Source organism: Triturus cristatus, chromosome 2_1, assembly GCF_964204655.1.
Source record: "Triturus cristatus chromosome 2_1, aTriCri1.1, whole genome shotgun sequence".
Lineage (NCBI taxonomy): Eukaryota > Metazoa > Chordata > Amphibia > Caudata > Salamandridae > Triturus > Triturus cristatus.
Window position 1 is genome coordinate 822798524 of NC_140581.1, and position 12031 is coordinate 822810554.

Consider the following 12031-nt stretch of genomic DNA (forward strand, 5'->3'; position numbering starts at 1 on the left):
GCGAGACGCGCCCGTCCGTCCCACACCAGTCTCCTCTGCAGGCTCTCTACTTCCCGAAAGTAGGCCACTGGAATGATGTCGAAGGAGTTCTGAAGTGCATAGAGGAACCTGGGAAGGGACATCATTTTAAACAATGCGGCCCGACCCAGTGGGGACAGGGGCAGCCTACCCCACCGAGCCGTGTCTTCCCTCAAACGCCGAAGTGGAAGCAGGAGATTGTGCTCATAGCGAGCTACCGGGTCAAGCGAGATGTGTATCCCCAGGTATTTAAAGCCGGACAGAGATATTTGGATCGGAAGCCGAGGCGGCAGGAGAGGGGGGCCACCGGAGATAGGATAGACACAGGATTTAGACCAGTTAATCGTGAGACCCGAATTTCTCCCGTAGGAAGTCAGAACGTCGAAGAGAACGTTAAGCGACTGCCGCGGCGAGGTAAGATACAGGAGGATATCGTCAGCATATAACGAGACCCGATCCTCAAAGCCCGGGGCCCACCGGATCCCCCTGATCGAGGGCTCCCAGCGGAGCCAAGCGGCGAGTGGCTCCAGGGCGAGAGCAAAGAGCAGAGGGGACAACGGGCACCCCTGCCTCGTACCCCTACCGAGAGCGAAGGGCCGAGAGACCCGCCCATTAACCACCACCTGAGCCATGGGTCCCGTGTAGAGAAGCTTCACCCAGCCAAGAAATCCCTCCCCAAAGCCGAATTTGGTCATGACAGCCCAGAGGAATGGCCACTCGATGGTGTCAAAGGCCATCGTGGCATCTAAAGAAACCAGCACGGCCGGTTCGGAGAGGTACTCTGCCCTGGCGAGGGCGCCGTGGAGTCGCCGCAAGTTGAGGGCGGTGTTGCGATGTGGGATGAAGCCGCATTGATCAGGATGAATCAGATCGCAGATAACGCTCAACAAACGATTGGCAAGGACTTTAGCCAGGATTTTAGGCTCTGCATTTAGCAGTGAGATAGGCCTGTAAGAGGCACAGCGGTCCCGTGGCTTACCTTCCTTGGGGATCACGACTATCGTGGCCAGTCGCTGGTCGACCGGAAGGGAACCGGCCTCGAGGGACTCCTGAAACATACGACTGAGGAAGGGAGCTAGTTTATCCGGGCGCAACTTATATAATTCGATAGGTAGACCGTTGGGACCCATGGCCTTGCCCGAGCGAAGGGACCGAATCGCCGTCGCGATTTCATCCACCGACAAGGGAGCGTCCAGCTGCTCACGGTCCTCGGCAGAAAGGCCAGGCAAAGCAATGTCCCTCAGGAGAAGGCGAGAATCTTCCTCATCCCTATCAGTCACCGGGGAGTACACAGTCCGGAGGTGGTCGGCAAAACATTCCACAATCTCACCAGGCTCAGTCACACACACTCCATCCGAGACACGCAACTCCGGGACCACACGATTCACTCTCTCCTTCTTGTCCAGCCACGCAATCAGCTTTCCCGCCTTGTCCCCGGCATCATACAACCGACCCTGCTGCTCCCTATACATAGTTTTGGCAGCGTCGGTGACAAGAGATCTGTATTCAAACTGTTTCAGGCTGAGGGCATGGAGCCCGTCCGGAGTGACACCCTCCTCCAGGGCCGACTCCAGCCCCGAGATGTCAGTCTCCAGCTTCACCACCGCCTCACTCCTGAGCTTCTTGGCCACTACTATCTGGGAGAGGGCGTGTCCGCGGATTACGGTTTTAAAGGCTTCCCACAGGGACATTGCAGACAACACAGACCCCTCGTTTTCAAGAAAGTATTGGTCCATAGCCTTAACCAGACTCTCGCGGGTCGTGGGTTCTCGCAGGTACCACGGGTTAATGGGAGCGATCCGCCCTGCAGACCGCGACTCGGTGTCAAAGAGAAGCCACAGCGGGGAATGATCGGAGATACCCCTCGCCAGGTGCCTGACCTCTCGAATTCGACCCGTCTGCGCCGCGGGCATAAGGAAATAGTCTAACCTAGAAAGACTCCCATGTGCCCCAGAGTGAAAGGTGTATTGACATTGGGTCGGATGCATTAATCGCCAACTATCCACCAGGCCGAAGGTCTCCAACAGACCGCCTAGCCAAGCCTGGGCAGCGGGGAGGGCCCTGGGTGGGTGACGATCCAGGTCCCCCGAAACCACCGAGTTAAAATCCCCGCCCATAAGCAAAAGGCCATCCGGAAGTTCAAGCAGCATTCGACCCAAGTCCGCGAAGGTGGAGTTCTGGAGGCCCGGTGGGACGTAAATTGAGACCAGGGCAAGGGGATGCCCCTCCCACCTCCCAGTCAGACAAACATAACGCCCTCTGTCATCTGAGACCACCCTCGTGATCTCCAACGGAAGTGAGGATCGCAGGAGAATGCCCACCCCCCTGGAGCCAGTTGTGAAACCAGAGTGGGCCACGAGGCGGTATCCCCCCCTGTTCATTGCATGGCAGACATTGCCAACCAAATGCGTCTCCTGGATAAACACCACATCAGGAGTCAGACGACGCAAATACTGCAGAACTACACCCCGTTTGATACGGTCCCCCAACCCATTGACGTTCCATGACATCAGCTTCAACCCGTCCCCCCCCATCCCCTCCAATAGCTCAGAGGTCCCCCCGCAAGCAGCACAAGTCCCAAAGGTGGCAGAAAATCAATACCTCGCCCTGCAAACAAAAACCACACTACAAAACAACCCCTCCTTCCCCCCCACCCCCCCCAACACCCAACTCCCCCCACCCTGCACCCCTGCGGGCCAAAAAAACCCCCCAAATTGCAGTGTGCCTGTCGCCCAACTAACCCCAGTCTACAAAAAGACCCCGGAGGAGGAGAGGGACCCGTCCCCGCCCGCCCCCCATACAGGTGCTAACAAAACACACTGAACCAAAGAAGTACAACCCAGCTGAGCAGTGCAAATTGACAAAATCAAGGACCAAGAGTCACTCCAAAGGGGACCCGTCACCGTTGGCACCCGCAGAGGGCCCGGGACGGCCACCTCTGTCCGGCAGCGAGTCCAACCAGTCACTCACGGCCACAGGAGAGTCAAAGAAGGCAGTCCGATCCTCATGTTCCACTCGGAGTTTGGCAGGGTAGAGCATAGAGTACTTTAGGCCCAGTTCACGAAGACGACGTTTCACCCCCTGGAATCCCATCCGCTGTTTCTGGACCAGTTGAGTAAAGTCCGGATAAAAGTTAATGGATGAGTTCTCGTATCGAACCGGGCCATGGACCCGCGAGGCCTGCAGAATCGCATCCCGGTCTCTGTAGTAAAACAGTTTGGCCACGATAGGCCTCGGGGGGGCCCCCGGCCGTGGCCGCCCGCCCGGAACTCGATGAGCCCGTTCAACGGCAAAAAATTTACTCAAGCCCGCAGGGGTCAGCTGTTGGAGGATGAGTTCCTCGACCAGGAGGTCAACCGGGCGGTCGTCGGAGGACTCCGGTACGCCGATGACACGGATGTTGTTGCGTCGGGCCCGTCCCTCGAAGTCCTCCAGCCGCCGGGCCATCTGCTCATTGACCACCTTGATGTCGCCGAGCGCGGCCTGCAGGTCCTCCACATCCGCACCCAGGGTGGAGGTCCGCGCATCGAGAGTTTGAACCCTCTCGTTTGTTTTGGAGAGGTCCGCCCGTATTAAGGTGACATCAATCGCCACCGTATCGATCTTGCGGGCCAGGGCCTCGTATTGCGTGGCGATGGTCTCCCTGATGCCATCAATGGCGCCCATGATGTCCTGTAGGGAAAGTTCCGAAGAGACGGATGTGCCACCACCGGCGACGTCTGAGGGGGGACCGGCCGTTCCAGGAGAGCCTCTGCCCTGAGTATAGCGGTCCATGTTGTTGGTCTGGACCGATCCTCCACGGAGGGAGGATTTAGTCTTGCGCCCCTCGGGGCCCCCCTTGCCCCCCATGAGGCCACGGACTCCGAGGGGGACCGCCGGACAAAAGTAGTTGGGATACCGGCCCTGGAAACCAGCGCCTCACCCGAGGCCACAGTACGACGGTGCGGGGGGACCCAAGGCGATAGGCACTCTAGTGGCAGGTGGTGACAAAGCTTGTGCAGAGGTCAGGGAAACACCCCGCCACCTCAATCGCTCCACCGGCCAGCCCCCTGAGGTCTGAAAGTGAAACCGAAAGTGGCCGAGCGGCCCCTGGCACCGCGAAGCAGCCGTTGTTGTTCAACTGCGACACGGCCCCACGGCCCACCTTCGCCCCGGGCACCTCCGTCGGGTGGGTCCCAAAAGTTCAAACAACGATAACTCAGGATTCCCGGGTCCGATTAAATTTCTGAAAGGAGATACGTGCTCAGCCGGTCGTCATCTCCCAGATTCCATAAACCAAATCAGGATATTGTCAGGATAAATTCCGAGGAGCAGCGAGGGTCCGGGGAGCCCTGTGCTCACGCGACCATCTTGGATGCGCGCTAGGCTCCTCCTCAGATAGGGCATTGTTGAGGGCAGTAAAGGGTGCCACGTACTTGCTTAGGGTATTGATAATGTCCACTCCGAAGAGGAGGCCCTTGGGATTCTTGGAGAGTTGTCTCTCAGCCAGTTCCCTGAGTTTGGGGCTAATCTTCATGAGAACTACTCTACGCCTCTTGGCATTAATGTCAGCATAGGCATTTTCAAAAAGGGCCAAAGCCCTTTGGCTCCAGCCTCTGAGGAGGTTTATATCTAATGGGAGCTCATTGACATGTGTCTCTTCCGCCACGTCGATGATTCTTGCCAGGGGTCAGAGAATGTCAAGGAGGCGGTTCTGACAAGCCTTAAAAGATCTTTCAAGCCCTTTCCTTAAGTCCCTCCCTAGCTTAAAGAGGAAGGTAATGAGGTCCGGGTCTAGGGGTCACGCACACTTTCTTATGTATCACAGGCCTTGAACATTTGGCCTTTAGAATATTACGCGCCTCTTTCTCATTCGGGTTTCTAATTCATTGCTTGATTAATTTGCCCACATGGTCCAGGGTCCACCACCCAGTACTCCTGGGGTGTCTAATGTTGTGCGGGGAAACATTTCCTCCCCCAATGGGTCTTTAACTATTCCCTTGGAGGTAGAAGGGGTTTGATCCTCGTTAAAGAGGTCGTCCTCATCAAAGTCCCCCTGGGTAAGGTCTAGTACACATTTCATATTAGGGCCGCATAAGACACCAATACCCTACGAGGTGCTTAGACATCCCATTCTTTTCGAGGTGCTTAGAACCCCCCTGTCTTCTTTGAGGTGCTTGGACCTTCCAATTGTTTAGGGAGCATGATCCTTCTTTTAATATGTTTTGATTTTTTCCTTCTGTTACCTCCTTTCTCTCTGTACTCGGAGATGGACCCCTAGTCTAACTCATAATTAGAACCCAAAGACCTTTTTTTGGCCATAACCTGATCAAGAGTCTCATGTAGGCAGGCACGCATCTCATACTGAATCCGGTTCTTTATTAGTGCCTCATAACTCTTTGCCTGAGAAATCTCAGGGCTCTCTGTTTCTTGATCTGAGATCCTTAGTGTACTAAGGGGGACAACTTTCCAATAATCTTCAAACGGTAGCTTGTAGTTATATTAAGGGAGTGGCTTATGTAGGAGAGTAGGATCTGCTTCACGTTTACCCCCACTTTTTGCTGGTGTTTCACTGTTTTTCGACTTTAGTCTGGCTGGGACCCTGCTATTCAGGGCCTCAGCCTAGCTGCTTTCTAAACTGATTGCATGCACTTTAGGTACAGTTCAGATTGGATCTGAGGTGCCCTTATAAGTCCCTAGTATATGGTATACTATGTACCCAGGGCATAGGTACCCCAGAGGCCTACCAGGGGCTGAAGCATGTATTTTGCCACCCCTGGGAAACCACCCAAAATGACACCACAGGTCTGCTACTGCAGCCTGGGTGAGGTGGTGCATGCGCCCCTTACTGAGATATAGGTTCACTATATCTCACCATATACTGCACATGCAAACCTATCAGTCACCCCTATGGCAGGCCTTATAAATCCTGAAGGCAGGGTGCTTGGTTATATGTGAAGGGGTGCCCAGGCATGAGCTGAGCCCCTCTGCAGCCTTCGGAATCTCTTCTCCAGGGTTGTAAGTAGTGCAGCCTGACCATATACTCTTAAGTGCATTATAACCAAACGGTAAATGCTAACTTTGGACTGGCTGCACGGAAACATGTTGTGTTTGGTGTCAAACACCTTGGAATCATACTCCCACCCTTCTAGAGGGAGAGACATGACAGCACTGCTATACCCACTGGAAAATTAATAGAGCCCTGGCATCACAAAATGGATGCTGTAGCCACAGACACGGGTCTGGCCTCCTGCTGCTGACCGAAACTCCGGCCGGGGAGGCCTGGACAATAGGTTTCCTGTCACAGGGAGGTGTAACCACCTCCCAGACAGGATTATGTGTATTGGGGCGGGGTGGGGAGCACTCTCTGAGTGCTTTGAAGTCCTGCACTGGGGGCACATTTGGTGTCCCTGTGCATAGTCCAGCTCAGACAGGTTCAGGGGCTTCCAGCCCCTGCTATGGCGCGAAACTGGACAAAGGAAATGTGTGTAGCCACCCCTCTTTCCAAACCCTCCCATAGGTGGGTCCCCAGAGCTAGTACAACCCCTTCCTTAGGTATAAGTAAGGAACCTCTGTAACCAGAACTTTAGATTACCCTGGACGAAACTCTGAAGCCAAATCCTGGACCTTCGACGCTCTGCTAAAGACCAGAGGACAGAAGAAATCTCCCTTGGGGTCAAGGAGTGACTCCCCTGCTTGGCAGGCACCAACGAAGCAATTTGCCGGTCTGCTTTTCCGAAGCTCCCGCCGGACTGCGAAGTATTTGCAGCCCAGGAAGAGAATTTCCAGACATCTCAGAGGCCGACCCGAGTCCCCAGCAAAGCTGAGACCCGCAGCCCTCATGAGCAGCGTGGAACCGGAACTCCTGGTCACCGTGCATTTCTGCAAGTGCATTGACTTCTCAACGTCTCTTGAAGTCGTGCTTGGGCTGATTGGTAGCCCTCACCTCGAGCACTGAATCCACCGAAGATTGTCGGCCTGGTCATTCCAAGTGACCCGTGGGCCGCCATTTTGTGTTTCGTCTCAAGGTCCCTTTGCGATCCCTGGTCCACTGACTGGTGGGTCCCTGAGGGGGTAACTTTGAATTTCCTTGGGCTTCCCTGGTTGCTCCAGACGTGCCCCGACTCCCTACCAAGTGGTGAGTCCCACAGACCTTGCTGGTCTGCACCGAAGCACCTTTCTCGTTTCTGCGTGGGTTGCTGTTGCCAAGGCTTGTTGTCTCCAATCCGGGCACCGACGCTGCAGCACTCGACATCCTTCGTGGGACAGCTCGAATCCAGCTCCTGGTCATCCTCAACGCCTCCTGGTCCTTGTGGCTGAAGAGTCAAGCTTCACCTCTTTCACCTGAAATCACCCGACATCAGTGGGCATCTGTCCATCGCCTTCCTGGTCACTGGCTAGTTACCCAGACTCTGTCCCCTCTGCTTTCAGGTTCTTCTCATCTTCGATCCAGGCTTGGATCTCTTTGGACACTTTGCATCTTCATGGCAGCAGCACTTCTTCGCCAGCTCCCATTTAAATCGACGACGCGACCCGACACCAAAAGACACCTACGCACTAGGCTTCCCTGGGTGAGGTAACACGAGTACTCCGGTGCTCCCGTGGGTGTTAGCCCTAGAACTTCCTAAGTCCAAAAGGGTTTGGTCCTGACTCATTTCTAAGTGTCCCTAATCTTTAAAAATCTAACCGCGACTTTCCCCATAGAAGCTAACTTGAGCTCGCGGCTGTGTTCACATACTGCACAAGGCCCCCGTGGGTCCCCTGTGTCACTACCTTGGGTGGTTCCTTGGGGTCCCAGCGATTCTACAGGCTCTACGCCTTGTGTCTAGTTAAGTTGGGGTTCTTATACCACTATTTTAGTATATGGTTTGGCTCGCCCCTAGGGCCTGACGTGTATTTGTGCTATTTTACTGTGATTATTGAAGTGTAACTTATGTGTTTTAACCTCTAGTCTCATATAGAGACTAGGGGGTGTGTTTAGTAGTAAATACATATATTTTATATATACACCTGGTGTGGGTATCTTTCATTTAGTGACTCAAGAGATTATAGACTGGTAAAACAAGCTGCTTTACATTCCTTCAAGACTTAGCCTGACTGCTGCTCTCCATAGCTACCACTAGGATAGCTTTCAATAAAGGTTGTCTTTAACCTATAACCAATAAGGGGTTGTTTGGACTGATACAAAGTGCCCACTATAACCAGTGGACAGCATATATCAGGCCAACTTCTCACAGCTTATTATTGTTAATTTGAAAATTGACAGCAAGAGCTAAATGACTGCCTAAAAACAGCACCAGGGTGAAGAGCAATAAATCCTGAATAACAAACAGCTGATCGCGGAGACACTGCAACTGGCAACTGTCACTGTGAAGTTGCAGTGTCTCCTTGCGGCTACTTAAATGCTTTGGGATGCACAGAGCAAACCCAAACAATGATGGCGGCACGCTGTGCGCTGGGCCATTGCCCAGAGCTCTCTTTTATCTCAACCCAACATGTCATTGCCTGAGACGCGTCGTGTGAATGGGGTCCACTACGGAGCCTATGGCTCCTAGGGAACCGAAACGCCCCATCAATTCTGCCCAGTCAATTCTTGGCAGGCACAGCACGGGGGCCACAGTAGTGAGAGACACTGCCCAGGAGTTTGGCTGTGTATGCACTGTGGTCTGTACACGGGCCCCAAAGACAGCCTTGGTAGTCCGGCCCTCGAGATGGAAGAGCAGTGCGGGTACCGGATAGCAGGCTATGGGATGAATACCTTAATAGTTAGATAAATGTTACGCTACCCCAGAATGGCAACAAGCACGAGCGCTAACAATTAACTATAACTAGACAGTACAGCTGGGTTTCATAAATTGGAACTGTAGAAGACACATAAAAACATGATAAAGATTATATAAATATGAAAATAACACAAGCGATATACAAACAAATGAAAAATGAAGGTACTTATCTGCAAGGAGTAGCATTTAAAAGAGGAAGATTGTTATGTGCATGGACTTTTTATATGTAATGGATGTTCGGTTCTAGAATGTTTGCTTTATTATGTAAAAGGTCTTTCAAATGCTCTGTGGAGTGGCATTCAAGGAATAATGCATAATGGTTTTGATTTTTCTTTCTGACATTAAAAGGCAACTCTATTGAGAAGCATTGGTACCATCAATGAAAAGTATAGCATACCTCTTCAGAAATGCTACTACAAGTAAACTTTAAGTTTCCTGTGTGAATTTCACTAACTAGTCATTTGATACCAAGAAGCACTCCAACTATCCTAGTAACAGGTGGCACTTTCCTCCATGAATGTGAGTACCCACTGCAATTGTTTTTCATTTTTGGCATTTGTGGAAGCCCTTGGCTACCTGCACTTATAGCAGAGGTTCATCATGTGCATGGTTGTTCAAAGAACAATGGCGCTACAAGGCACTTTACCAACCAAAAGGTAAGCCCCATGGAGGTTGCGAAGGAGGTCTCTTTCCTAGTATCGAGGGAAAGTTAAAAATGGCGGTATTGGCTAGCACAAAGTTTCCTTTCTTCGTATATTTTAACGGCCCCCATTTCATCTCATCATCTAACAGGACCCCAAGATAGGAAAAGACATTTGTGCATGGGACCTGAACTGATCCAACCTTATCAGCCAATTCTGTCATTTTAGCCAAAGGCGCTTTGCATGGTTGGGGGCTTGATCCCATAAAGACAGTGTTAAAAGGAAATGGTCCAAGCACTTCATCCAAAACTACTATTAGGAGAAACATCAGTAATGGTTGAGGGCATCTCACGTGTGAACATCGTTTCATCCTTTGTGCTTCTAAAATGCTTGAAATCGAACTCACACTAACATAACGTAAGATGTACTGTCTTCCATTATGTAGGGATGCTGCACCACACCACGTGATCATTGTTATTTCTTGGCTAATAAAGAATTACAATCTTCCCTTTTAAAGACAGTGGGTGCTCTCAAGAGCTTCTCACCATGTTGTACCCATGCAAGGACATTCCAACTGTCCCAGGGTATTGTTTATGCAATGTGTTGACTAGTGTGCTTGAATAAACTGTGAGAACGACTGCACTCAATGTACTAGTATTATGAGAGAACCCTCGAACGTATTCTGTGGAAATTACTTCTTGCTTGTTCCTTATTGCGGTTAGAGCAGTCGACTTTGAAGATGGGTCCCGTGTACGAGTCTCGACAGGAAGCTCAACATCCTGCGATTCTGGGCAAATTACTTAATCTCCCCGTGCCTAACAAAATGAATGTGTCGATCTATAACGCAAATGGTGCTCACGCGAGGCACTCTGATGCCTTCGGGTCGAGTATGCACTATATAAAACTCCCCACAAACAAAATTATGAAATTCTTTGTCTAAAGTCCAGTAAAAGGATGTACTTTTCGTCTATAACTAGGATTCCCCATTCCCACTTCATAATGCAATCTATGCTGGATTTTGCATTGACCTTTACTGAGTTCTTTGTACTTATGATTTGTATTCTTTATTGATTTATGCTTGTGAGATACTGCATATAGTCTGATTACCGGTACTTTAGATAAAACTCCCTAAATCTTGAACTGTGCCTGTCATTCTTACTAATGATGCTATAATTCTGAGTCTGGCATTGGGGGTAGTGTTCTGCTGGACACATTCTAGTGTTTATCATGTAGCTACCTCCAGCCACTCCTCAAAGGCTGGTTTTACACCAACCTGACACCCACCCAACACAGACGTCACCAGTCAGATGACCCTGCCAATGAAAGAGCCCAAGCATTTGAGCTTGAGACAAGTTTCGCACCCTTCCACACTCTGTCTGTGTCCTTCATTCATCTGACATGTGGGCCTAAGGCCCACGCCATAACATTGGCGACGAGGGTCTGATCCCCCCCCCCCCCCCGGTGCTTCACTGGCAACTGCTGTGGGAGAGGGTGATGTTTGACGTATCGCTGCTGCCACACCCTGCTCATGAAATCAGTCACAAGTGCTGGCATAAAGAGTGAACCATCCTGGGGGGCACCCTGCAACCACCCGCCATCAACAAACCTCACAGGTCTTTTCCCTCCACCACACCTGCGTGCTGTGAACCACGCAGTGCATGAAAGAGATACGGTGGACTGGCTAATGGTGCTCCACCATCCCGCCCACCCTTTTTACAAACTACTGTTGTAGTGCAGTGCAGCCCGGCAGCCGCAAGGGAGTACAAGGACAATGCATGGCTGCATTAAAGAAGCAATATTAGCCAGCCGCAACAGCATCGAATGGCCACCGTTGGCCTGTCAATGAGGACTTAACACGGAGTGACCAACCCTGCTAAGCATGCACAACCAGAGGCAGGACCAATCAAGGCAAAAGCGCAGCCTTGAGGCCAAAGCACTACACCCTCTAGCGAATGGAAGGCTACCCACAATCCACAGAGTGGAGCACCAAGAAGAACCCCGAGATGGGGACATGTGAGCTGTGGTGGATGCCACACCGACCGGATGAGAAGAGTTGAGTCCTACAGACAGGACTGGGCCTAGGAGGGGTCCAAGACAGGAGAAGACGCCCAGCCCTTCAGACAGAAGACGGCCTGCAAAGGAATCATAATGGGAGTAGATGCACAGTCCTACAAACAGGACGGGACCATCAAGAGGTCCATGCGAAGAGAACCAAAGATATGTAGCCTGGCACCACCATGCACAAGAAAGGAAGAGAGCATGTGCAACACCTGGCAGGACATCATATCACCAGAAAGAACTGATAGAGGAGAGAAGTATGTGACCATCCCTGTTACATTGAAGAACCTGACATGCCACAGATTTACAGGTGAAATGATCAAAGGTGACGAGATCGAGGACTTCTACCACTACGGAGAGTGCACCCACTGACAAAAGCAAGTCACCGAGGTGTGGTGACATCACTGGCGACAGCCCAGAGGAAACTGAAAGTAAGTTGCCTGCAAGTGCTAACTGTGTATCTATCCCACGCTTCCCAGCGTTACCGTCCAGCCACTGTCACCGGCTGCTTGATGAAGATGCAATCCCTGCTAAAACCGCACATGCCATGAG